The sequence below is a fragment of the Terrapene carolina genome, unplaced genomic scaffold (assembly GCF_002925995.2).
Source record: "Terrapene carolina triunguis isolate 2854851 unplaced genomic scaffold, T_m_triunguis-2.0 Scaffold58, whole genome shotgun sequence".
Lineage (NCBI taxonomy): Eukaryota > Metazoa > Chordata > Testudines > Emydidae > Terrapene > Terrapene triunguis.
In genome coordinates, this window is record NW_020664409.1 from 105,642,774 (window position 1) to 105,666,699 (window position 23,926).

The following is a 23,926-nucleotide window of genomic DNA, read 5'->3' on the forward strand; positions in this document are numbered from 1 at the left end:
CCTGCAAGAGCAAAAAGAGGGTAGCTTCATTTTGCACACATCGTGTAGCCATTACACCGTAGGCACATTCATGATGTTTTATTGTAAAGTTACTGACAATTGTTATTAAGATTAACACCAAAGTTTAGACATAAAGGTTTCAAACAAGGTTACAACCATAATCTAGGAAATAACAGAACACACTACTCTTTTTAAAAACAGGAATAATTTGTAAGGCCCATGAAAGACGGGGGTGCTGGATTAAGAGTAAGGAGACGAGGGTTTTATTCTCAGCTGCCCCACTGATTCACCTTGTAATTTAGGACAAATTAACTTGTCTGCCCCTCACTTCTGGCATTCCCAACTGTGAAGACTCTTCTGGGGTCTAATCTTCCATTATTTAACCACTAGTTTTGTTTCACATTGCCCCTCTACCTTGCCAGTGATGCTAGCCCTGACTGCTCACTAGTCCACTTCTCCACAGTTCTCTCTGCATCTTTTTCTATGTTGTTCCATCTCATCATTTTAAAAGAGTAAATAAAATATGTGGATATATAAAAATTGTAAACAACTCGTCTCAATTCCTCTACTCATTTGTCAAAATATCATTTATGAGGCTATGAACTCCCTGAGTCTTCCTTGTGTTTGTTCAGTCCCTAGCACTGCTTTGGGCTCCAATCCTGACTGAAACTTCTGGACTCTTAACACAATGCAAATGAAAAACAACAACTCTGATTATATATCACAATACTATGGTATTGAAACAAACTATTAAAAGCTACTGTATGTCACATTAAATAAATGAGAGAATAGCACTTACCTGTTGGAAAGGAAAGTCTTGAAATATCTGAAATAATAATAATAATAATATTAGCATAAATAAAATACTTCAATATTTCAACAGTCAAATTAGCCTACCCACCTTCCTGCCGCAAAATTATTGCATTGTTCCGTAGAACAAGTTATCTAAAACAGCCCTCTAGCTGCCAGACATGCTGCATGCAAAGAAAAATCACCCCACAGTTCATTCACAAGATTATCCTTCAAATAGGTGAGTGAAGAACAAAGATTATACCAACTAGTTTATAGCAAAGATGTTACACTGTTAGATGATGAGCATAATTATTACACCAGGGTGCTAGTCACAAAAACCACAGTTTTTACTCACTCGTTTTTCTCAACCATTCACCTTATCTGGGATGAAATTTTCAGGTTTGATCTTTGAAGAAAAGGGTTTTGTTTGATGGTTTGTTTTTAAAGTTTAGACACAAACTATTCAAAATTTTGTTTTAAATATAATGAACTAAAAAAAGGTCAAATGGGAGTAGAAATAAAATTATATTCAAAGAAAATGAAGAGTCTTGAACCTCAGTCAAATTTAGAAAGAAGGTATATCAATTACTGTTACTATTACTAACAACTGCATGCTAAGTGCTTTACAGACAGCTAAGATCATAAAGCCATTATAGCATGCAAAACTGTATTGCTGTATTTCTGTCCCCAGCCTTTCATATATCCCTGTAATCTTAATTTGTAAGATTAATCGGAACCCTAATCCTGACTGGAGCCTCAAGGATCAAGAGAGTTTTGAGGAGAGGAGAGGCAAGCAGAGAGAAGGGAATGGGACAGGAAAAGTAAGGATGGGAGAAGCAAGAGATATCAGGAGTGAGAGGGGACGGGAGTGATGGAACAAGGGAAGGGGTGATCTGAAGAGAACAGGAGAGACACTGCTAGTTGGAAAGTAGGTTGGAGGAGGAAAGTGCAGTGTGGGGCAGTTATGGAGAAAGAGCAAAAAGAAAGAAAGAGATGGTGGGTGGGTAGTGGTGGATTAGCAACTGGGCCAACGGGTCCCGTGCCCAGGGGCCCCAGCCAATTGGGCACCACTGCACCCCGACCTGCTTGCCTGGTGCTCCTGCTGGGGAGCAGGGTTGGGGCATGGGGGCTTGCCCCACTCCGCCTGGCGCTCCTGCCAGGGAGCGGGGTTGAGGCGTGGGGGCTTCCCCCACTCCCCAGAAGGAGCACAAGGCGGGCAGGGGAAGCCCCCACGCCCCAGCAGGAGTGCTGGTGGGGAGGGGTGGGATGGGACAAGCCCCCATGCCCCAACCCCATTTCCCCAGCAAGAGGGCGGGGGGCAGACTGCAGGTTGAAGTGGTGGGGAGGGGAGGGGACCCCATTTGCTCTGGGCCATGGCCCCACAAAAGCTTAATCCACCACTGGTGGTGGGGACTGAACAGACCTCGACCAAAGAGGAGAGGCAGAGTTAGTTAGCAAGGAAGATGGCAAAGATGAATGAAGTGTGAGCAAATTTATCGTGGATGAAGTCCATGTGAACTTTGGACTTTCTCCAGAGTAGCAAGAACAGGAACAGATTGACAGAGCCCCAGAGCAGATAGTCTCATTGGTTTGCTGCATATTAGAAAACTATCTAAGGTTAATCAACAGAGCACTAGTAAATATAGTGATATCAGTGAGTAATCCTAATATTGTGTTTAGTTAGGCTTATTATAATCAATGCTGCTGCTGTGGTAAAAGCTAACAAAACTTTAATACTGGAGAAAAACATCTGAAACAAATACAGATCTCTAAAGCCAACTAACTGCATATTTCAAAACTGAACTTCAGAGCTGTCTCTGAAGACATGTTTATTGCTTTAGTGGCAAAACATGCCAAAACTAAAACACTCTTAAAATGCAAAATGAGAACAGTTACAGGACATTAATACTATTAGGGAAAATCCTGCACATTTTATTCTGGAAAAAGAACAGCAAGTTTTGAGAGGTAACAAAGTACATTTATAAAGATATGCTCACCAAGTCATTTGCTTACGAGCAACACTGGGCTGAGGTAATATAATATCCCCTCAAACAGGAAAAAACAAAAAACAAGCAGGAAGGAGCTACATAAACTTCAGGAAGGAAAAGCCTCAAGTTACCTCCGGCAATAGTTTCCGCATGGAATATAGATCAGTGTATATGGAATCAGGTATCAGAGTGCTAGTCGTGATAGTCTGTATCAGCAAAAAGAACGAGTGGCAACTTAGAGACTAACAAATTTATTTGGGCATAAGCTTTCATGGGCTAAAGCCCACTTTATCAGATGCATGCAGTGGAAAATACAGTAGGAAGATATATATATATATATATATATATATACACACACACACACACACACACAGAACATGAAAAAATGGGTGTTGCCATACCAACTCTAACGAGACTAATCAATTAAGGTGGGCTATTATCAGCAGGAGAAAAAAAAACTTTTGTAGTGATAATCAGGATGGCCCATTTCAAACAGTTGACAAGAAGGTGTGCTCCAATCCTTCAGACAGAGACAAGCACCTACAAGATCTCTATCAAGTGTTCTTAAAACTACAATATCCACCCGCTGAAGTGAAGAAACAGATTGACAGAGCCAGAAGAATACCTAGAAGTCACCTACTAGAGGACAGGCCCAACAAAGAAAGTAACAGAACGCCACTAGCCATCACCTTCAGCCCCCAACTAAAACCTCTCCAGCGCATCATCAAGGATCTACAACCTATCCTGAAGGATGATCCCTCACTCTCACAGAACTTGGGAGACAGGCCACTCCTCGCTTACAGACAGCCCCCCAACCTGAAGCAAATACTCATCAGCAATCACACAACAAAAACACCAACCCAGGAACCTATCCTTGCAACAAAGCCTGTTGCCAACTCTGTTCACATATCTATTCAAGTGACACCATCATAGGACCTAAATCACATCAGCCACACCATCAGAAGCTCATTCCCCTGCACATCTACCAATGTGATATATGCCATCATGTGCCAGCAATGCCCCTCTGCCATGTACGTTGGCCAAACCGGACAGTCTCTACGCAAAAGAATAAATGGACACAAATCGGACGTCAAGAATTATAACATTCAAAAACCAGACGGAGAACACTTCAACCTCCCTGGTCACTCAATTACAGACCTAAAAGTCCCAATTCTTCAACAAAAAAATTTCAAAAACAGACTCCAATGAAAAACTGCAGAACTGGAACTAATTTGCAAACTGGACACCATTAAATTAGGCTTGAATAAAGAATGGGAGCGGATGGGTCATTACACAAAGTAAAAACTATTTCCCCATGCTAATTTTTCCCCTACTGTTACTCACACCTTCTTGTCAACTGTTGGAAATGGGCCATCCTGATTATCACTACAAAAGTTTTTTTTCTCCTGCTGATAATAGGCCACCTTAATTGATTAGTCTTGTTAGAGTTGGTACGGCAACACCCATTTTTTATTGTTCTCATATATATATATATATACATATATATATAGCTTCCTACTGTATTTTCCACTGCATGCATCTGATGAAGTGGGCTTTAGCCCACGAAAGCTTATGCCCAAATAAATTTGTTAGTCTCTAAATTGCCACAGGTACTCCTCGTTTTTTTTTAATATGGAATGAATCCTTACACTAGTTAAAAAAAAATGCAAGTTTTAGTGAAGCTTCAGATTCCTGTTGAGTCATTTAAGTTTAGGAAAACTGTCGCACTGTTTGTCTATTTATTCAGAATACTATATTGTATAGTTTACCCAAATTGTTTTTGTGAGTCATTATCAAAAAGATCTCCTAGAAATAAGTGTATCCTCCATAATGGTTCAATCCACTTGACTAAAATTACTAAGTTTCAAGATTGAAATTTTATTTCAAAATTTAGCTAAGAGAAAATAATCGTATTATTATATTTCACCTTCCATGATGCAAATTAACCACTAAATTGAATTTCTACTTCAACAAAAAAGTACTTAACTTGGAAGAATCTATAGTTACAGTACAGAAACAAGCAACAGTATATTATTCTTCAAATTCCGTAAACTATTCTTGATACAATGGAATAAATGTTTACACCTCAATGTTTTTCTCTTAAAGGACATTAAGTTTCACCCATCATGACCAGGAGATATATTTTAAGAAAAAAAGTTGACAAACATGAAGTCTATATCTGGCAATCATTATAATAAGTACACAGATGCTAAGATAAAATGAAATCCTAAATTTCCCAATGCTGAACTTGGGATTCAGCCACATAATACCTATTAATATTTTAATACATATTGCATGGCTAAAATACATGCAACTTTGAAAACAGAGTGATGTTTACTTAAGGACCGCACAACTGCTGAAATAATAGAGCTTTTTTTTAGCACTTTGGGCCCTAATTCTGTAATGGGCTCCACACAGGCAGATCCTTGCATTCACACAGGCCTCAATGACTTAACTCGGATTTGCCCATGTGGAGCCCATTGCAGGATCAGGGCCTTTAAATGTATACCTACTGAAACAATAATAGCAAGTGGTTAGTTCCATGTCTATGCCCAACTAATTTCATAAATGGATACATTGAAGAGGCACTACACACTTGCGACAATTCCACTTAAGGCCGCAGTTCCCTGTGAGAACACATTTTTCCAAAACAATTAATTAAATATTTACATGTAATGTATTTCTAAGCTTAATACATATAGGTATTTGATTTACAACAAACAGTACAGGGAAATTAAAGCACACAGCATGAGGTTCAGATCCAGCTACTCAAAATGGGACCAAAAGCACTCAGAAAGCTGCTTGTGCAACATTTTTCAAAGGTTTTCAGTAAACACAAGCAGATCTTTTAAAGGCTAATGCATCTAGCTCCAGAAAATATGAACCATTATGGGAATATGGGTTCATGACAGCATCAATGAAACATGAAAATGCTGCATTATGATGTCAAAGAGAAAAAGCACAATCTCTGTTATGCATTTACAATCTGCTCACCACTGTTGTATCAGTACCACATAGGGTCAATGTTCATTTGTTTCATGCAATTTATTAATTATGGCATTACAGCAGGGACTCCAAAGCTTAAAAGTGAAATAATTTTTCTGCCCTATCTCTTATTTTTGATCCCGTGTTAGTATCCCCCACCTACCCCCAAAGCCTCCTTTTGGCTTAAAAAATTGTATTCTTATTCTTAAATCAAATGAGGTTTTTTTTTTAAAAGACCACCTGAAAGAAATCTAACAAAACAAGTGTTTTAAGTTTTGAAGTGCACAGAAGAGTAACCCTCTCAAGGCAGGTGTGTGGTTAGTCACGTAGTTCCAGTTCACTGAGTTCATTACACACTTGACAATATTTTTGCACACTAGCCAAGCTTCAAAATCCCAACGAGTGAAGTTGCTTGTTACTCCCCGCCCCCCATTTACCTCTCTCCATTCTGAAAACTGACCATTTCAATTCCTACCCTTTGTTTCCTTTTAACCAATTACTGATCCATGAGAGGACCTTCTCTCTTATGCCATGACTGCTTATTTTGCTTAAGAGCCTTTGACGAGGGATCTTGTCAAGGGCTTTCTGAAAGTCCAAGTACATTGTAGCCACTGGATCACCCTTGTCCACATGTTTGTTGACTCCTCAAAGAATTCTAATAGATTTGTGAGGCATGATTTCCTTTTACAAAAGCCATGTTGACTCTTCCTGAACAAATCGTGTTCATCTATGTGTCTAATAATTCTGTTCTTTATTATAGTTTCAACCAATTTGCGTGGTACTGAAGTTAGGATTACTGGCCTGTAATTACCAGGATCACCTCTTGAGCCTTTCTTTGAAATTGTCATATTAGCGATCCTCCAGTCATCTGAAACAGAAGCTGATTTAAGTGATAGGTTACGTACCACACTTAGTAGTTATGCAATTTCATATCTGAGTTCCTTCAGAACTCTTGGGTGAATACCATCTGGTCCTGGTGACTTATTACTATTTAATTTATCAATTTGTTCCAAAACCTCCCCCCTACTGACACCTCAGTCTGGGACAGCTCCTCAGATTTGTCACCTAAAAAGAATGACTCAGGTGTGGGAATGTGAAGACCGATGCAAAGAATTCATTTAGCTTCTCCGTAATAGACTTTTTTTTAATGCACAGTTTCACTCACAATGATGGCTTGGGAAAGAACCTGTCACTCCCTAGCAACATGAAGAGGCTGGAGAGACTTCCTTTTTTTTCAGCCCACGTCTGCTTTCTGGAGAACCAGTGACTAGTTCAGTCCATGGTAGTGTGGCACTGGGGAGTATGTACCCAATCCAATCCTTAGCAATGAGGTAACAGTTTACCTCCCCAATCCGTTCCTTGGCCACCTGGAAGAGTGGGTGAAGACAGAGGGGAGACAGTACCTTATCTCCACTCCTGCTCATGTAGGAATTCTAACTCACTGGAGGTCAGGAACTACCTACTCCCCTAGAAAAAGTTCTGTCATAATTCCTTTGTCATATAACAGACACATTTGCAGCTGAACAACATTATAGCTGTTTAACCCATCCTTTAAATATTCTGATAACCTTATCCAAAGTTTCTGAACAGCTCCTCAAAAAAATGTCAAAAATTGCCAGTCTTGCTTTTCCATTTCACGCACTTCATGTTCTAACTGATATAACCTTGAAGGAATCATGCCGATTCCACACATAGATTCCAACACATTTTACTATCAGGTCCAAGCAATGATGGTTAAGAATGAGGAGACTGTCAATTTCTAAACAGGACAAAAAGGAATAAAGTTCTTGGGCCACATTCCTTACAGTACCTTCAATCTTTCTAGTGGATATGTTCTCCTACTTTTGAGACATCATTGTTTTGATCTTACATATAAAGGACAGACAAGCTGTGAGTAAGGAAAGAGATACAAAACAAAACTGAGAGCCGAAAAGACAACTGCCAACTGAAACACTGGAAATGACCAATATAAATTAATTTAAGAACAGAATGGATATCTTTTGGGGAAAGAATAATATTTCCTCTTCTATACCTGCTGAGATACAAAATGTACTGCCAAAAAAATAAGTGATGGACTCAGTAGACCTACAGTTCTTTCCATCCATAATATCTGTCTCTATGATACGCAATACTTAAAGACAGAATCCATAACCCTTGATATTTTTATAAAATTATGCTTTTTTTCATTGTACCTCTTTCTCAGATGTTATCTTGAAAATGGATCAGTGATTTCAGACACTTTTCTTTACAGGGGTAATATTTATAACACCTGTGAAGGGTTGGATTACAGAAACCCCCTTGGGAGCTGCCACCCAATGTACAAAGACTACTTCTATTCCTGTTTTCCCTGCCAGCTCAGGACTCCAGCACCCTGTCTTGCTGAGCCAGACACTCCCGTCTGCTCCAACACAGACCCAGGGTCTGAATTACTTGCCCCAAAGCTGCAAGTTTACCTGAAAACAGCTCACAGAAGTGTGCTTGTCTATAGCACTCAGATGCCCAACTCCCAATGGGGTCTAAACCCAAATAAATCCGTTTTACCCTATATAAAGCTTATACAAGGTAAACTCAAATTGTTCGCCCTCTATAACACTGATAGAGAGATATGCACAGCTGTTTGCTCCCCCAGGTATTAATACATACTCTGAGTTAATTAATAAGGAAAAAAGTGATTTTATTAAATACAGGAAGTAGGATTTAAGTGGTTCCAAGTAGTAACAGACAGAACAAAGTAAGTCACCAAGCAAAATAAAATAAAATGCGCAAATCTAAGTCTAATCAAACTGAATACAGATAATCTCACCCTCAGAGATGCTTCAGTAAGTTTTTTCTCAGACTGGACACCTTCCAGGCCTGGGCACAATTCTTTCCCCTGGTACAGCTCTTGTTCCAGCTCAGGTGATAGCTAGGGGATTCTTCATGATGGCTCCTCTCCTCTGTTCTTTTCCACCCCTTTATATATCTTTTGCATACGGCGGGAACCCTTTGTCCCTCTGGGTTTCCACCCCCACCCCACTGGAAAAGCACCAGGTTAAAGATGGATTCCAGTTCAGGTGACATGATCACATGTCACTCACTGCAAGACTTCATTACCCACTTGCCAGCAGGCATATATACAGGAAGACTCACAGGTAAACACAGCCATCTGCAGACAGTGGGAGTCATCAAGATTCCAAACCACCATTAATGGCCCACACTTTGCATAATTACAATAGGCCCTCAGAGTTATATTTCATATTTCTAGTTTCAGATACAAGAGTGGTACATTTATACAAATAGGATGATCACACTCAGTAGATTATAAGCTTTGTAATGATACCTTACAAGAGACCTTTTGCATGAAGCAAATTCCAGTTACATTATATTCACTTATTATCATGTTTTTATAAAACCATATAGACTGCACAACGTCACAACACCAAAATAGGAACATTATGTTAGTTTGATATTCATAACTGGAGGTAAGCAGAGAACATGTCTACCTATGAAATCAGCACACAGGCACCTGGATCTTTAGACTGTTTGCAAGAGTGACTCCCCTCGAGAATTGTGGTAAGTCTCAGACTGCAAGTAATTTAGCTCACTTCTCTTGTGGTAGCAACTGAATGCCTCTAGCCCAAAGATATTCTCTTGAACTGCATTTAGATGAAACCTAGGTTCAGTTCCTGGTCTTGGTCTCACCTGGACTCATCCCAAAGACAAGTCCACCCAAAATAAGACAGAAGCAAGCTTAGACCTCTTCACACACTAACCTTCCTGAACATGTCCACTGTAATTCATCTAATTACTACTAGACAAAATTGTAAGGAAAGCATTGTCACCAATGAAAAATGAAAAAAAGACAACTGATAGGAAGCTACCATGTGATTCATGGGGGTGAGAATGGATATAGGAAACTTATTTAGAGAATACTAATTGAGGTATGCATATGGTCCCCAATATCATAGTATCTGAGCACCTCACAAGCATTAATGGATGAATCCTCAACAAATCCCAAATGGCAGGAATGTATTACTTCTATTTGACAAATGGGAAACTGAAGCACTGAGAGATTAAGTGATTTGCTCAAGGTCACATATGAAGCACATGGCAAAGTGTGGAACTGAACCCAGATAGCCTAGGTCCCAGTCCAGTGAATTAAGCTATGTTGAGTTAAGGCCACTTGAATTCTGAATAAGAATGTTCACAGAGATTTAATCCATTTTTAATTCATACCATTAGTTAATTTGGATCAACTTTCCTGAGTGTCCCTGTGTCGACAAGCCCTTAATGCCCCAGTTCTGCTCAAGAAACCATTTTCCTGTCCAAATGTATTTCGATATGTAGCACACCATTCTTTCTGCCTTATGGGTCTTGAAGATACATAAATGGATTAGCCATGTAGCCTCTGTTCCTTACATGAAACCTCCCATGACTGCTATGTATTGGGTATCCTACCTCTGCACAGATGTACGAGTTTTTGAGACAATCCATAAAAGAGCTATTAAACTGATCAAAGAGACAATCTGGAGTTTTTTAGCTAGGATTAACAGGAATGATCTTAATTTATAATGATTTTAGTAAGGTACCAGTCAACCTCAGAGACAGGGAAAAAAATGTGTAGATTGCTAATTTTTTTTTTTAATTGAGCCTGATCCAGCTCTCACAGAAGTGAATAGAAAGATTCCTATTGACTTCAGTGGGAATTGGTGTGGGCCCTATGTAACGTGCTACACATTGTTAGCATTTTTTACTAATTTTGAATCTACGCTTCTTCACTACACACAAGTCAGTAGGCAGTAAATACTCATGCACAAGAGATTTCTATGAAAGCAGGCAGGTAAATATTTCTATGAATGCAGGCAGGTAAATATTTCTATGAACACAGGCGGGTAAATATTGGATGGATACACAGAAAGATATGGCTGCTGTTACAATTGATTTTCAGAACATGAAATCCCAGTATAGTCAACAGGGAGTTTGCAGTGTTACGGGCATCTAATTTAAACTCGCAAAACCAAAACAAGAACAAAACGAGGACACAAAACACAGTGGAAGCTGACCAAGTCCTTAGATCGCCCCACTGCAAACAGATTACAGTTTTGGATCCTCATGATAAGAGCTATAAGAGACACAACAATGAGTGAAGGACAGTCGAGTAGCCATAACTTTCAATGTCTTTGCTTTTATAAATGTAAATCAGACTCTAATACAATCTAGCGTTTTAAGTACCTAAGCCCTTGGTAAAAGGCATCACTTGCAGCGTTCTCAAAGGAAAGGTTGGATGAAGGAACAATTAAATAGCACATGTAGTCTCATCATCACTAAACCCCCTTTAAAAAAAAAAGTTGTTTAAGAATGTTCTAATTAGTACAGGTGAAAAGAAGAAAATAGGAAAATGAGGGAGGTAACAAAAGGAGAATATTGTTATTTATATTGCACCCCAGGTGTATGTGGCGTTTTACAGCCAAAACACATGGATCCTACCTGCAGAACTTGAATTATAATTTAGATGTAATATAAGTGAAGAAAACAGAAATTGATGGACAGTAAAAGGGTTACAAGAAAAGATCATGTAATTGCTTTGATTAGTTACATGCAACTTAATCGAGCGGTTTAATGTGTTTATTATTTGTATTTCAAGTTGCACCATATGAGATTATTTCCTAAGGGAAAGATGATGGTTGATGGAGACACAGGTGCTGTAGGGGGGAACAAGAAATGATTGCACAAGAAGTGGTGATAGGGGAGCAGAATTGGAAAGAAAAGATTGAGGCGAAGGGGAAGGGAGGAAAAGGAAGAGGACAGAAGCAAAGAGGGCAAGGAGGATGCTAGACACAGTGGGAAAGGGGAAAGCAGCAAAGCAGGCAAAAAGGCTGCAAATGGGAATTCCAGTAATGTAATGCCATTGACAAAAACCAACAAACTTAAAACCTAAAAGGAGGGAAGTAAGGGGAGAGGAGATTAGAGGACGCAGAAAAAGGATTTTCAGTATGCAATACTAACATGGAAAATACTTTATTCTCCTAATTGGTGCCGTCATAGACCTGCTGGCGCCTTTCAAGATGTGTTCCTCTCTTTTCATACAAAAGAAGGAGTCCCCACATTTCTATTCTCTGAAAGGCTATGATCAAACAGAGGATCCAAGTGGCAGGTCAGAACATATTTGCAGCTTGCATATTCTGGTTGCCCACAATGACTCCAAACATGTCTATCTTGCATGTTAACATAATATATATTTATTTGACTTCCGTACACTATTACGGCAGTATCAGAAATTTAATATACATAACTAATGGTTTCTCATGTCCACAGACCAAATAAAAATTTTTGATTTGACATCAAGACTTTATCAGTCTTAAAATGTTATTTAAGACAGTATTTTTTCCTTAATCTGCTGTACTGTTTAATCAATTTATACACAGTAAAAACTTAATTTGACAGAAGTGAATTAATTATTTCTCTCTGCCTCTAGCATAAGATAGTTTAAGACCATGACAAATACTTGCAGAAATTTTTATATAGGCAGATTTGTGCATTTTAGGTAACAACAGATATAAAATACGTATCTTCAATACAGAATTTACGAAAGTTGGTTGCTGTAAATTAACATTTGAATTGTATATACCTGCCCAATTTCCTACACAAGATCGCTCTCTCTCTGTCACATGTATGTATCCCAGTATGTCCAGACTGATTTTTCTTTTTAATAAGAAAAGTTTCAGCCAATAATTTTTATTATATTATGACACAGAACACGAACAGATTTTATGAGCACTGGCAGAAGGGATGGGGAAAGCAAGATAAGGGATTGAATGGGTCAGGAGATTGTCAATAGGATATGCAAAATTTATACTTCTAGGTTGCAGGTCTGAAGTCAGCAAAAGCTGGTAATGAACAAAAGTTGCCACCCCGATGGCTGTCCCTCACAGGGCTCTGGCACAGTGTTTGGGGGAAAACAAACTGCTGCTTCCCGTCCTGTACCTGTGTCATCGGGATAAATAGAAGATTTCAGCCTCCAGGGCTGTCACAAACAAGTTCACAAACAAAAACAAACATTTTTCAGATCAGTGGTGATTTCTGAATAATATTGTCACCTGAGAAAAAGGGCCAGATTTTTATCTGTTACACCACAGTAAATCCTTCAGTAACTCCACTGATTTCATGATTTACACCAGTATAACAAAGATCAGAATCTATTATCTAGCCCATTTTTCCTAAATGAATTTTTAAATTCTACTGTAATCTTGTGATAACACCAGATTTTATAGTAAAAATAACTATCAATTTTACATACCACAATATCTCTATGCATTTCCTCATTTGAAAATCAAACTGACATTTGTACTACTTCTTCCCTGATAATGTTTTAGAAACATATTCTGGATGAAGTATTATGTTGGAAAATTTTGGAAAGTTAAGTATTTCAGGAAGAGCTTTGTTTTACTAATCTTAGGGTCTAGATTAAAGTATCTTATACATATAGATTTTTCAAGTCTGTACAGTTGAATGTTGTTTGAGTCAGCCTTATTGATGTATAAAATGCTATAGCAGAATACATGCCCAATATTACTATGTCCATATATTTACTCCATATTCGACTCAAAATAGCCATAACTCATGCACGGGAATAAACAAGAAACAGCCCAGCAAGGACTATCATAATGATTAATATAGAAGGACCATAACAAAGGTTCTAATATTATCGTATTTGATAGAACCATTTTAGTTTAAATGCAGGAAACAGATATATCTTTTGCACAAACATAAGGACTTATAATACATTTAAATTAGTTTAAAATTGAAAACTAATAATCTCCCACCCTCAGCAATGAACTGCTGAACAGCAATGTTACCGTAAACCTTACTTACCACAGTATAATCTTTCCATATAGATTCTCTAGCACTAATTATTTCCTCTGGAATACAGTATTTAATAAGATTTTATAATTCTCAACATCCAAATGCTTAGTTGGTGTTTAATATTTTCCCCAGATTTATAAAGCAAATAGTGTGGTATCCTTTCCTCGTGAGCTCATCATGATATACACTGAAGTCAGTGGAGTCTCTTTTGTCTCCTTTCACTCAAAGTCAGGCAGAGCAAACAAAAGGCATCCATCATTAAGTCCATTAGCTTCAGCTGACAAGACAACTCTAGGTTGCCAGATGGGCAAACGTATTTTGCTAAATCTGGCAGCAGCCACAATAAATCGTAAAAGAAGAACAGCCATAGAGATCAGCTTTTTGAATTGCTTACTCTAATGTTTTAGTGTGCAGGTTATCTCGCCATTCTATTTGCTTGAAACACCAACACCAACTCCTTTCATTCACTATTTAATCAAGATAGACTGAGTGCCTCCAATGCAGTTTTTCCTTCCCTTTCCATTTTTGGGGCAAAAGGGAAAGGAAGTGACACATAAGAAATCTAATTTTCTTAAGAGAAAGGCAATCTCTATTCCTTATCCAACTAACTTAAATTCAGAAATTACTGAATCTCACAATATGAAAAACAAAGCAAAAGAAAAAGAAATGTGCATCACATCGATAATGGACAACAACAACTTACTAACAATTTAGAAGTGAAGTACACCAATGATAAACCACTGACAATCAAGGTATGTAAAGCAACTTAAAAAAGAAGCAATAAATACCCAGCTTTAAGATTTAATGATGATCAAATGTATATTGTGTTGATTGCACCAGAAGTTTTAATAATTAGCACCATGCTAGAAATTGTGCACAAATATTACTATCTAGAATCAATTATATTGACTACCTTATCTATAGTTTAACTCTCCCATTGGAAAGGCTGCCTCCACTTTCTGCCAACAGACTAAGCACATGTAGGATTAACAGGAAACGGACACTGATCACCAAGATATGGGTCTACCAGATGTTCATTTTGAGCAGGCTGCTGTATATGGTGGCAAGACCTGGATCACCTACAGCAGGCATGAGAAGACTAAACACCTTATATACCCTTTGTTGTATTTTTAGTATCAAGTGAGAAATCAAAATTCCTGAAACAGAAGTACTTGAGAAAGCAAAACTGCAAAGTCTAATCACTGTTCTCAAACACAGACTGTTAGCTTCATCATCTGCATCAGATGGGTGATGGAGGCATTCCAGAGAATCTCTGTATGGACAACCTGAAGATGCTCCAAAGTCACTGAGCCCACCTAGGCTCAAGGACGTTTGCAAGACGGACATGAAAACTTTCAAAACTTTGACATTGCAAGCTGGGAAGATGCAGATAAGAAAAGGCTGCACTGGAGGGCTGCGCTGCGCCAGGGAGCTATAGAGACTAAAGAGGTGATTGAGAGAGAGGAAAGCGAAGAGAGTGAAGAGGAAAGTGCTACAGGCCTCAAGCACTGGTAGTGCGTTGGCTTCATCTTCTGGCCCTGCGCCTTAGGCCTGCATTATCTGTGGCAATGACTGTCCCTCAAGAACTGGACTTTTTAGCATTCATGACACTACAAGAAGGACATGCAGTAACTGAACTGCTTTGGTGCTTACACAGTCGTCTTTTGAGCTGGACGGTTGCCATATGAAAGACTAAATTACTCAAGACAGCGACAATGTCTTCCACTCTTTTTGACAGTCAAAGTACATTGACAGTGCTCATTAAATAATGAGCCAGTAGTTTTTCAGGTTTTTTTACCCTTCTATAGTTAGCGGTATCGTAATATCCTTTCTCCCCTGAATTTACATCACTATACACCATCATAAATATTCATTCAGATTAAGTTTAGTTTAAAGCATAAATTTGGGGTGGGAGACTTTTTAAAAAAATTATAATTACTGTATATACTCGTTCATAAGCCGAATATTTATGGTAAAAAAATGACGCATCAAAGAGCGGAGATCGGCTTATAAACGGGTCTACCCCAAAATTTGATGATTTTAAACTCTATGGAATCATTGAATTGAATATCTAATACAGGGATCGGCAACCTTTGGCACGCAGCCCACCAGGGTAAGCACCCTGGCGGGCCGGGTCGGTTTGTTTACCTGCCGCGTCCGCAGGTTCAGCCGATCACGGCTCCCCGCTGGCCGCGGTTCGCCACTCCAGGCCAATGGGGGTGGCAGGAAGCAGCGCGGGCAGCGTGCCAAAGGTTGCCAATCCCTGATCTAATACATTGTCGTTTTGTTTACCTGGAGCTGGGAATGTTTAGCTGGAGCTGAGCTGGCTGGGAATGGCGAACCGCGGCCACAGGGAGCTGAGGGGCTCCATGCCTGCAGACGCTCCAAGTAAACAAAACGTCCCGACTTGCCAGTGGCTTACCCTGACGGGCCGGGACCCAAAGTTTTCCATCCCCTGAAATATAAGGTCGGCTTATGAAAGGGTCATACAGTTTTTGCTATTTTTACCTATCCATTTTGGGGGGGTCGGCTTATAAACGAACGGTCTAATGAACGAGTATATACGATAAGTTAAACTGTAAAACAAAGTAATCTGAAACACATTTTAGCATTAATTAGATTGGTTTTGGATTATTAATGCAAAAAGATTTTAAATACCCACTTTTCAGTGCAAGGTGGTTCAAATATATTCAAAATTGTGTGTGAAGTTAAAAATACTTGAAACACTTAAGATACTGAGGCACAAAATCTAGCTATTGCATAAGCATAGTAATACTTCAGGTGCTTTTCGGTACATATACTTACTGTTAATATGCAGCACAGGCTATACATTACGCAGTTCTTTTATTTAAACTTTTTCTATACCTATTCCATTGGTATTGTTAAAATCTATTTTTCAGTCTGCAGGGTGAGTTCTTGACAGTATGAAGTCAATGCAATTTCAGATTGCATATGCTAAAGACATCACATCATGGAATTGGTGTTAAATAATAGAGTTAAGCAGTTCCTCTCTATACTGGTCTGCTCCAGCACCACCTGGGAAAATATACTGAATTTTAGCCACTTAGTCTTTAGAAATATATACAAACTGGAGGAAGTTCAGAGAACAAAAAATAAGTATGTACAGTTCTGTAAGTGACAGTGACTTCCCTTTCCTATCCTTCTTCCCCAAAAAGCAAGCTTTTGCTAGGGTGCCAGTTCATCTCCTTTCCCTCAACCTCTGAGTCATACCTCTGGTTGGGGCTCATAATAGTCCATGAGACTAATGGGTATCCATGGCTTGGTTCTTTCTCCCCTCCCCACAGCCATGAAAGGGGTTGATAAGGAAATCCTGTAGCTGCCCATGTTAAAGGGACTGGGGGGACGGAGTGCGGGGGGGCGTGGAGAGAGACAGCTTATTACCAGATGCCAGGAGACACTTCTACCACTTTCCAGAACTGACTTCCTGCCAGACCATATCTCCCTCCTTGCATGGCCATAGAAGCATGACCTCTGGCAGTGTTCAGGAGATGCCCTTTGAGGTAGGGAACATATTCCCATCCTTAGCCATGCTATTATATCACAGCAACTTCAGATCTCATACCACAGAATGATCAAAATAGATAATGCTACTCCTTTTTAGATCCCAGATCTGGAATGAGACCTCGGATAGAGTGTGACTCTATTACTATTATAGTTTTTATGCTGTCGAAGGGTGCAACAGGCACCTTACAGAACACATAACACAGAGAAAGCCCATGTTCCAGGGAGTTTATAATCTAGGTACTAGGATTTAAGAACATTTTGGGACAAATTTGTAAGTCACCACAGAGAAGCTGATACGTTCTTTTCTATTATCCCAGTTGTCATAAGAGAAAATTTTCCTTTTTTTGCGACAGAGATGCAGAACAGAAAAAAAAAAAAAAAAGATGTATTTTCACATATGTTTGTAGACGTTAGATAATACCAACAAGGTTAATAATAACAGAGGCGACATGGGGGGGGGGGAGGAGGAGTACACAGGGTCACATGCCCCCCCAAATTTCTCGGGCCACTGCTTGCCAGGACTCCCAGCAGCAAGGAGACAGCGGCTCCCCCTGGTGGCAGCACTCACTGTGTATCCGTGTAGCATGGGGAGGGAGGAAACATCAGGGCGGCTGGCTGCAGGCTGAGCTCTCCTCCGCCCTCCGCTACATGGGGCTGCTCCACCTGCCCTGCTGCTGGAGAGTCAGTGCTTCCTGCTGCCTGCTTTGCAGACCGCCCCCTGAGGTGAGTCAGGGGACATCTTAGAGATCAGGAAGAGGAGCTGCAACGTGGTGCTCAGTGCCAGGCAGCTCCACTCAGGCAGAGTGTCCCAGGAGCGAGTGAAAGGAGCAGACTGGAAGGGCGGAGAGTAAGAAGGGGGGGGGGGCAGACCTTGCTGCTGCATCAATGCATTGAAACAGCAGCAGCCTCCAATGTGCCCATCAAGGAGAAAACGATTTGGGGGTGTCATATTCCCCCCACCAACAAAAACTGACTGATAATTCTCCTACTTCTTGTTAACTGAGACGATCCAGCCTGAAGCACCATCCCACCCTGTCACCACCCACCGCGATGGAGCATGGAGGACTGCGCATCCCACCTGTGTTGTCCTTGAGTTGGTCTTGTTTGAACACTCGCTAAATTGACTGAGGATAGTTCAGGCAAGGAGGGATCAGGGCCGGCTCCAGGCACCAGCGCAGGAAGCAGGTGCCTGGGGCAGCCAACGGAAAGGGGCGGCACATCTGGCTCTTCGGCAGCAATTCGGTGGTGGGTCCCTCAGTCTCTCTTGGAGGGAAGGACCTGCCGCCGAATTGCCGCCGAAGAATGAAGCGGCAGTGGTAGAGCTGCCACCGAAGTGCCGCCGATCGCGGCTTTTATTTTATTTATTTATTTATTTATTTTGCCGCTTGGGGCAGCAAAAACGCTGGAGCCAACCCTGGGAGGAATACAGCCACAGGACAGAGAGCAGGAGGAGGAGGAGGTAGTTGCTAATGTATGTGTCTACATACATATCAAGTTTCAGGGGGTAGAGCAGAGGTAACACGTGCAGTGGTCACGTGCCCCCACAGAACCTTTCAATTGTGCTCTCCCCCACTATCCATAGTTACATGTCACCTCTGAATATACAGCTCTGAAACTCTATCGTCTGCACTGTAATTAAACAATGTTCGAAATTCATTACAAACTACAGTTCTGAAGTTATGCATACGGTACTCTCATAGCAATATAGCATCTGACAAAGTGAGTATTCACCCACGAAAGCTTATGCTCCAATACGTCTGTTAGTCTATAAGGTGCCACAGGACTCTTTGTCGCTCATAGCAATATGACTCATTCACTAAGGCACCTTTCCAAAAGAGTAATATGCCAGAACTCCTAAGTTTTAACTTTCTATAACCTGACCACCACCAAGCAGATCTATTTCTGAAATGCTTGCAGAGATATATTGCCATTTTTTGCTATTTAATGAAAGTAGTGCATAGTAAGAGGTAAAAAACAAAAAACAAAATATGTCACACAAAAATATAATTGTCCTTAATGGTATCAATTCATTTATCTTTGCTGTATTGAGGCTTTCAAGATTCAACCTCTGCAGGAGCTACTGCCCCCACCTACTCTGCTTCTAAAGAAAGTACGTGTATTATAGACCAACTACAAATGAAGTAAATATTACCATTTCATAATTAAAAAACTGGTTTCTGTGACTCAGATTCCATTTGGTACAGACTGATGGTGTACATCTTATCTGGTCAGGCAGAATGGAGCCAACAGACTGTTTTGAAACCCTCAGGCCAACATGGCTCTTTCTTTTAGTCAGTTTCTCAGATGACATTTCCCAGATAAAAAGAGAACAGACAAGTAATCTCCAGTCTACCCTGCAGAGAACTTAAAGACAACATGCTGTGAGCAGTGTGCCCAATCAGCTGATCTAGGTCAAAAACAAAATTTCCAGCTAAGAAATAGTTCTTTTCAGATCAGATATGAAGAGCAGTCCTCCACCAAATCAAGTTTATGGTATGTCTATAAATCTTACATCATGACAAGAGATCAGAGATTTTTTTTTAAGACAACATTTGCCTAACCCATCAAAACATAAGGTTTAAACTAAAAGCAAGCAGCCATCCTATTAGCAAGGCTGATCTCAGGTTAAGACTAAAACAAGAACACGTAGCCCATAGACAATTATTTTCATCTTCCAAACAATTTTAAAACATTCACTAATTCAGCCTTAGAAAATTTCTGTCATGAAAATTTACTGTCTCAAGCATAAAAATCCTGACATCAATCCCTGGCAGAAAATGGAATAATAAAATTCAACTCACTCATCAAAAAAGTTACTTGACCCAGGTGAGAAAAATTATGCAAAACTGAACTAATTAATGCCTTTCAAGAAATTACATAATAGTCTTACTTCTGAATGGACAACAGCATTGATTAAGAGCGGTGCAGTGATGCTTTTGGTGAAATGCTTCAATAAACTGAAGTCCAATCATTGGTGTCATTGGGAGAGTGCCACAGTTGTTGACAGACAATGTAGAATTTCTTAATAACGTTTTTAAATGTAAGTGTGAACAAGTTCATTCTCACTGCTCTCATGTCATCAACTTGTTCCCAGTGTTAGAGGCACCAGCTTGTTCTTATTTTCCCATCATATTTGCACAGAAAAAGTAATAGTAAAAGATAGTAAAAGTAAAAGATTTTAGGCATCTATGCTACAACCTTGTTTGCAATTTGTAAAGTTAGTTAATGTAGAGACCAGTATATATGGATAATTAAAACAAAAAAATAGAACATTAATTCAAAAACCAATCCTCATTCTCTGTCACTGCAACCAGCAGACTTTCAAGGTCAAACTAGGAAAGCAATTTACCTCGTAAATGTCTATATTAGCTTCAGACTTTAAAACAGCAAATTTAAAAATCAGCAATACACAAATCAATATCTAATTTGCAGTCAATATATAGTCTGCTAAACCTGGGGCGGGGGGTTATTAGAGATTTAATAGCAATATTTTGTAAAGTGAGCTACACTACAGCAAAACCACTGAGTCAAAGATTTATTGCCAGTTACACAAATGTATTCCTCCAGAAATCTTTTAGTATTCATGGGCTATGAACACACCCATATTATAAAGGTATTTTTACATAAATCCATTTAATTAAATATATAAAGAAGGAATATGTTCAATATACATACTAATACATACCACTATTTGCACAATTCAAAAATCCAAAAACTTGCATTTTTCCACTGTGAAGAAAGGCACCCCTGAAAGGAAAGTATGTTTGGGATGGTTTCCTTGTCCCTGGGCTGCTCACATCTGTCTCTGCCTCCTTCCCTCAATACTCTAAACACCAGAGAGCTCTCAAATTTCTTACCAGGCAAATCAAAACATGTCCTCACTCCAAAAAACATTTTACGCAACTTTAATGATAAGAGGCAATAGGATGAATTAAAAAAAAAAAACCTTACTAACGGAACTGTTTTAAGCTTTCATTAACAGGCTCTTTATTCTCAAAAGACCAAACCACCCATGCAGGTATTAGTTGCTCAGGAGTAAAAAAAAAAAAAGATTAATTGAAAAGTTGAAGTTTGTTAGATTCCTGCATCACCGCATTTCAGACAAGGGTCACTCTAGTAAAAATTAGGACTTATACATTTGTGGAAGCAACAAATGAATTCTCTAGTTCAGTGCTTCTCAACCAGGGGTAAGTGCGCCTCTGGGGTTACGTAGAGGTCTTCCAGAGGATACATCAACTCATCTAGATATTTGCCTAGATTTACAACAGGCTACATAAAAAGCACTAGCGATATCAGTACAAACTAAAATTTCATACAGACTTATTTACAGTAATAGTGTAAATTTACAGTAATAGCCTTTCCCAGACCTGAAGAAGAGCTCGGTGTAGCTCAAAAGCTTCTCTCTTTCAACAAAATAAGTTGGTCCAATAAAAGATATTACTTCACCCACCTTGTCTCACTTTTGTGAGCGTAATTTTCCATGGGGGGGGGGGGAGGGTGTCTCAGCTGAGATGTGATTTTTAGGTTTGAGTTAAACCCTTTCAGTATTTTTCTAGTTATGCAGAAGTGAAACCTCCCCCCAGCCCCCATTTTGCAATTTAGGTCAAAGTAAAGTATCAAAGTTACTCTTTTGCTCACATAACACAGAATAGGTGAACTTTAATAACGTGAAATTGTCATGTTAGGGCTTGTCTACACCACGCAGCTTTTAGCGACAAGGCTGTGTCAACACAGCCTTGTTGCTAAAAGTCACCGGGTAAACGCTCTTTGTCGGCACTTTTGCCAACAAAATACTTCCAGCCCCGCGAGCGGCATTAGCTTTGTAAGCAGGAGAGCACTCCTGCCGACAAAGCCGCGTTCACACTGCCACTTGCGTCAGCAAAACTTTTGAGTGGGCTTTTTTAAGTACCTGTGAAAGACAAACGTTTTGTCGACAACTTTGCAGTGTAGACATACCCTTAGCTAGTCCTTAACTCCTTACTAAGGGCATTCTCCTTGGCATTAATTGTAAAACTCAAACCTAACACTTCTGTATTTTCCCCATTACTTAAAAAAACACCACACACACAAAACTTGCATTAACAAAACATTAAGACTGGAAGTCAAGAAACAAAAAAGACATTCTCAGAGTAACTAAACTTGGCCATTTTGCATATTTCCATTTCTATGCTGCTTTTTGAATGTGTTGTGGGAGGATTTGGGGTTTTTTTAAATTTCATTTATTTATTTATTTATTTTAGACCTGCTATGCTATGTGTGTTTGTTACTGAAAGCAAGGACAAAGAATTGTGCTTTCCTTGTATTTGAATTGGGAAGTAGTGATATTTGAGTCATGAAATTCCATAGTAAGGATTGTGTTCTAAAGTGGAGTATAAATTCCTCTCTCTCCTCTAAAAATAGGTGGTTAATTGGTGTGAAATTTCACAGCGAACATTTTTATGCCCTTTGAATTTGCTGTGTAATTTTTGTTTCGTTTCTCTTCATTATTTAATAATAGGAAACCTCTGAACTTGAGCTTAGATTGAAATTTTCCTTGGCAGTCCTACTTTTCATTGTTGACTGACATTTACATAAAACTTAATAGAGAGGTGGACCTAGAGGAGAACTGGTTGTGACCCAAGAACCAGATGCCAACTGGTGGAGGGCACTGAGGTATTTAAGAGTAGAGGAATCCCCTGGATTCAGCAAAAGAATTTAATGTAATTTATGTCTCTAATGAAAGCTTGTGTGTCACTGGTCATCGTAACCATTCCAATATGTATGTAGGGGAACATGTGAGGAGTTATGTATACATACTAAAAATTATGTTCTCTAGGTCTGTAGTTAAAAACAGGTCATTCAAAGGCAGTGTGTCTTGAGGCCAACTCCTCCTGACAGGGGCTGGGAGACACTTTTCTCTGGGGAAGACAGTTGTGTATTTTATGTCATACAATAGGAATCTATTAGCATTCTAAGCCTTATAAGCATTCTAAGCCAAAAGCTGGCAAAGACTTCGGAAGAAAATTAACACGAAGAAGTAAACAGCAGGCAAGGGTAACCTATCTTGAACATCAAAGGTCTGTTCTGGTATATTTGGGGATGCCAAGAGACACCGTCTCTTCCTTCACGTAGGAAGTAAACGGACAGAGAGTTTGCTTCACGAAAAAAGGATCTCAGCCAGGCTTGGCTGAAAATCCTGAAGAGAACTTTGGGGAAGGTAATTTTTAGACAGGAGGATAACTTGTTAGTTAAGTTTAGGCTTTAGAATGTGTGTTATGATGTTGTTTCATATGTAACCACTTGTTCCCCATCTCTCACACTTCTTTTTTATTTGAATCTCTATTTTTTCTTAAATAAATTTCCTTTTGTTTTGTAACTGAACTAAAATGCTGTGCATAATATTGTAGCAGTGGTCTAAGATGCAACTGTTTAACTGAAGTACACTATTCCTTTGGGAACAGAGGATATGGGATCTCTGTAGGTATCCAGTAATTTGGGGCTAGATGCCACAGGGGCCCCTTTGAAGGGACTCGATGGCAGGGTTGCATCTGTTATCAACCTGCAAGGCAAAAACAGGACTACTGTAGCCCAGAGAAGAGTGCTTGAGCGGGTGACATGCTGGTTGTGTTAGGGAGCTAATACCCAGCTAGTATAGACAAGGCTCCCTCACACTGGAGGCAGGTGGGAGGAAGGTGCCTCACAGCCCTGGATGCCCCAAGAACTGTCACACGGTTGCAACAGGGAGTTCTCTTGCTTTAGGATAATTACTGGTCATTATGCAAGATATAGCTGAAAATATATGTGCTGTGCACACA

The 23,926-nt window shown here is 39.6% G+C and overlaps 1 protein-coding gene across 9 annotated transcripts in view; it reads right to left on the reverse strand.

Annotated features, from left to right (window-relative positions):
• Positions 1 to 23,926, reverse strand: part of PTK2 (protein tyrosine kinase 2) — a 352,467-nt gene that overhangs the window by 294,209 nt on the left and 34,332 nt on the right. For 8 of the 9 annotated variants that reach the window (XM_026646750.1, XM_026646742.1, XM_029913965.1 and 5 more), the window contains one exon: positions 800 to 826. The exons of the other annotated variant lie outside the window; for it this stretch is intronic. The gene's annotated coding sequence lies outside the window, so the exon portion shown is untranslated. The remainder of the gene's footprint in view (positions 1 to 799; positions 827 to 23,926) is intronic. 9 annotated transcript variants of the gene reach the window in all.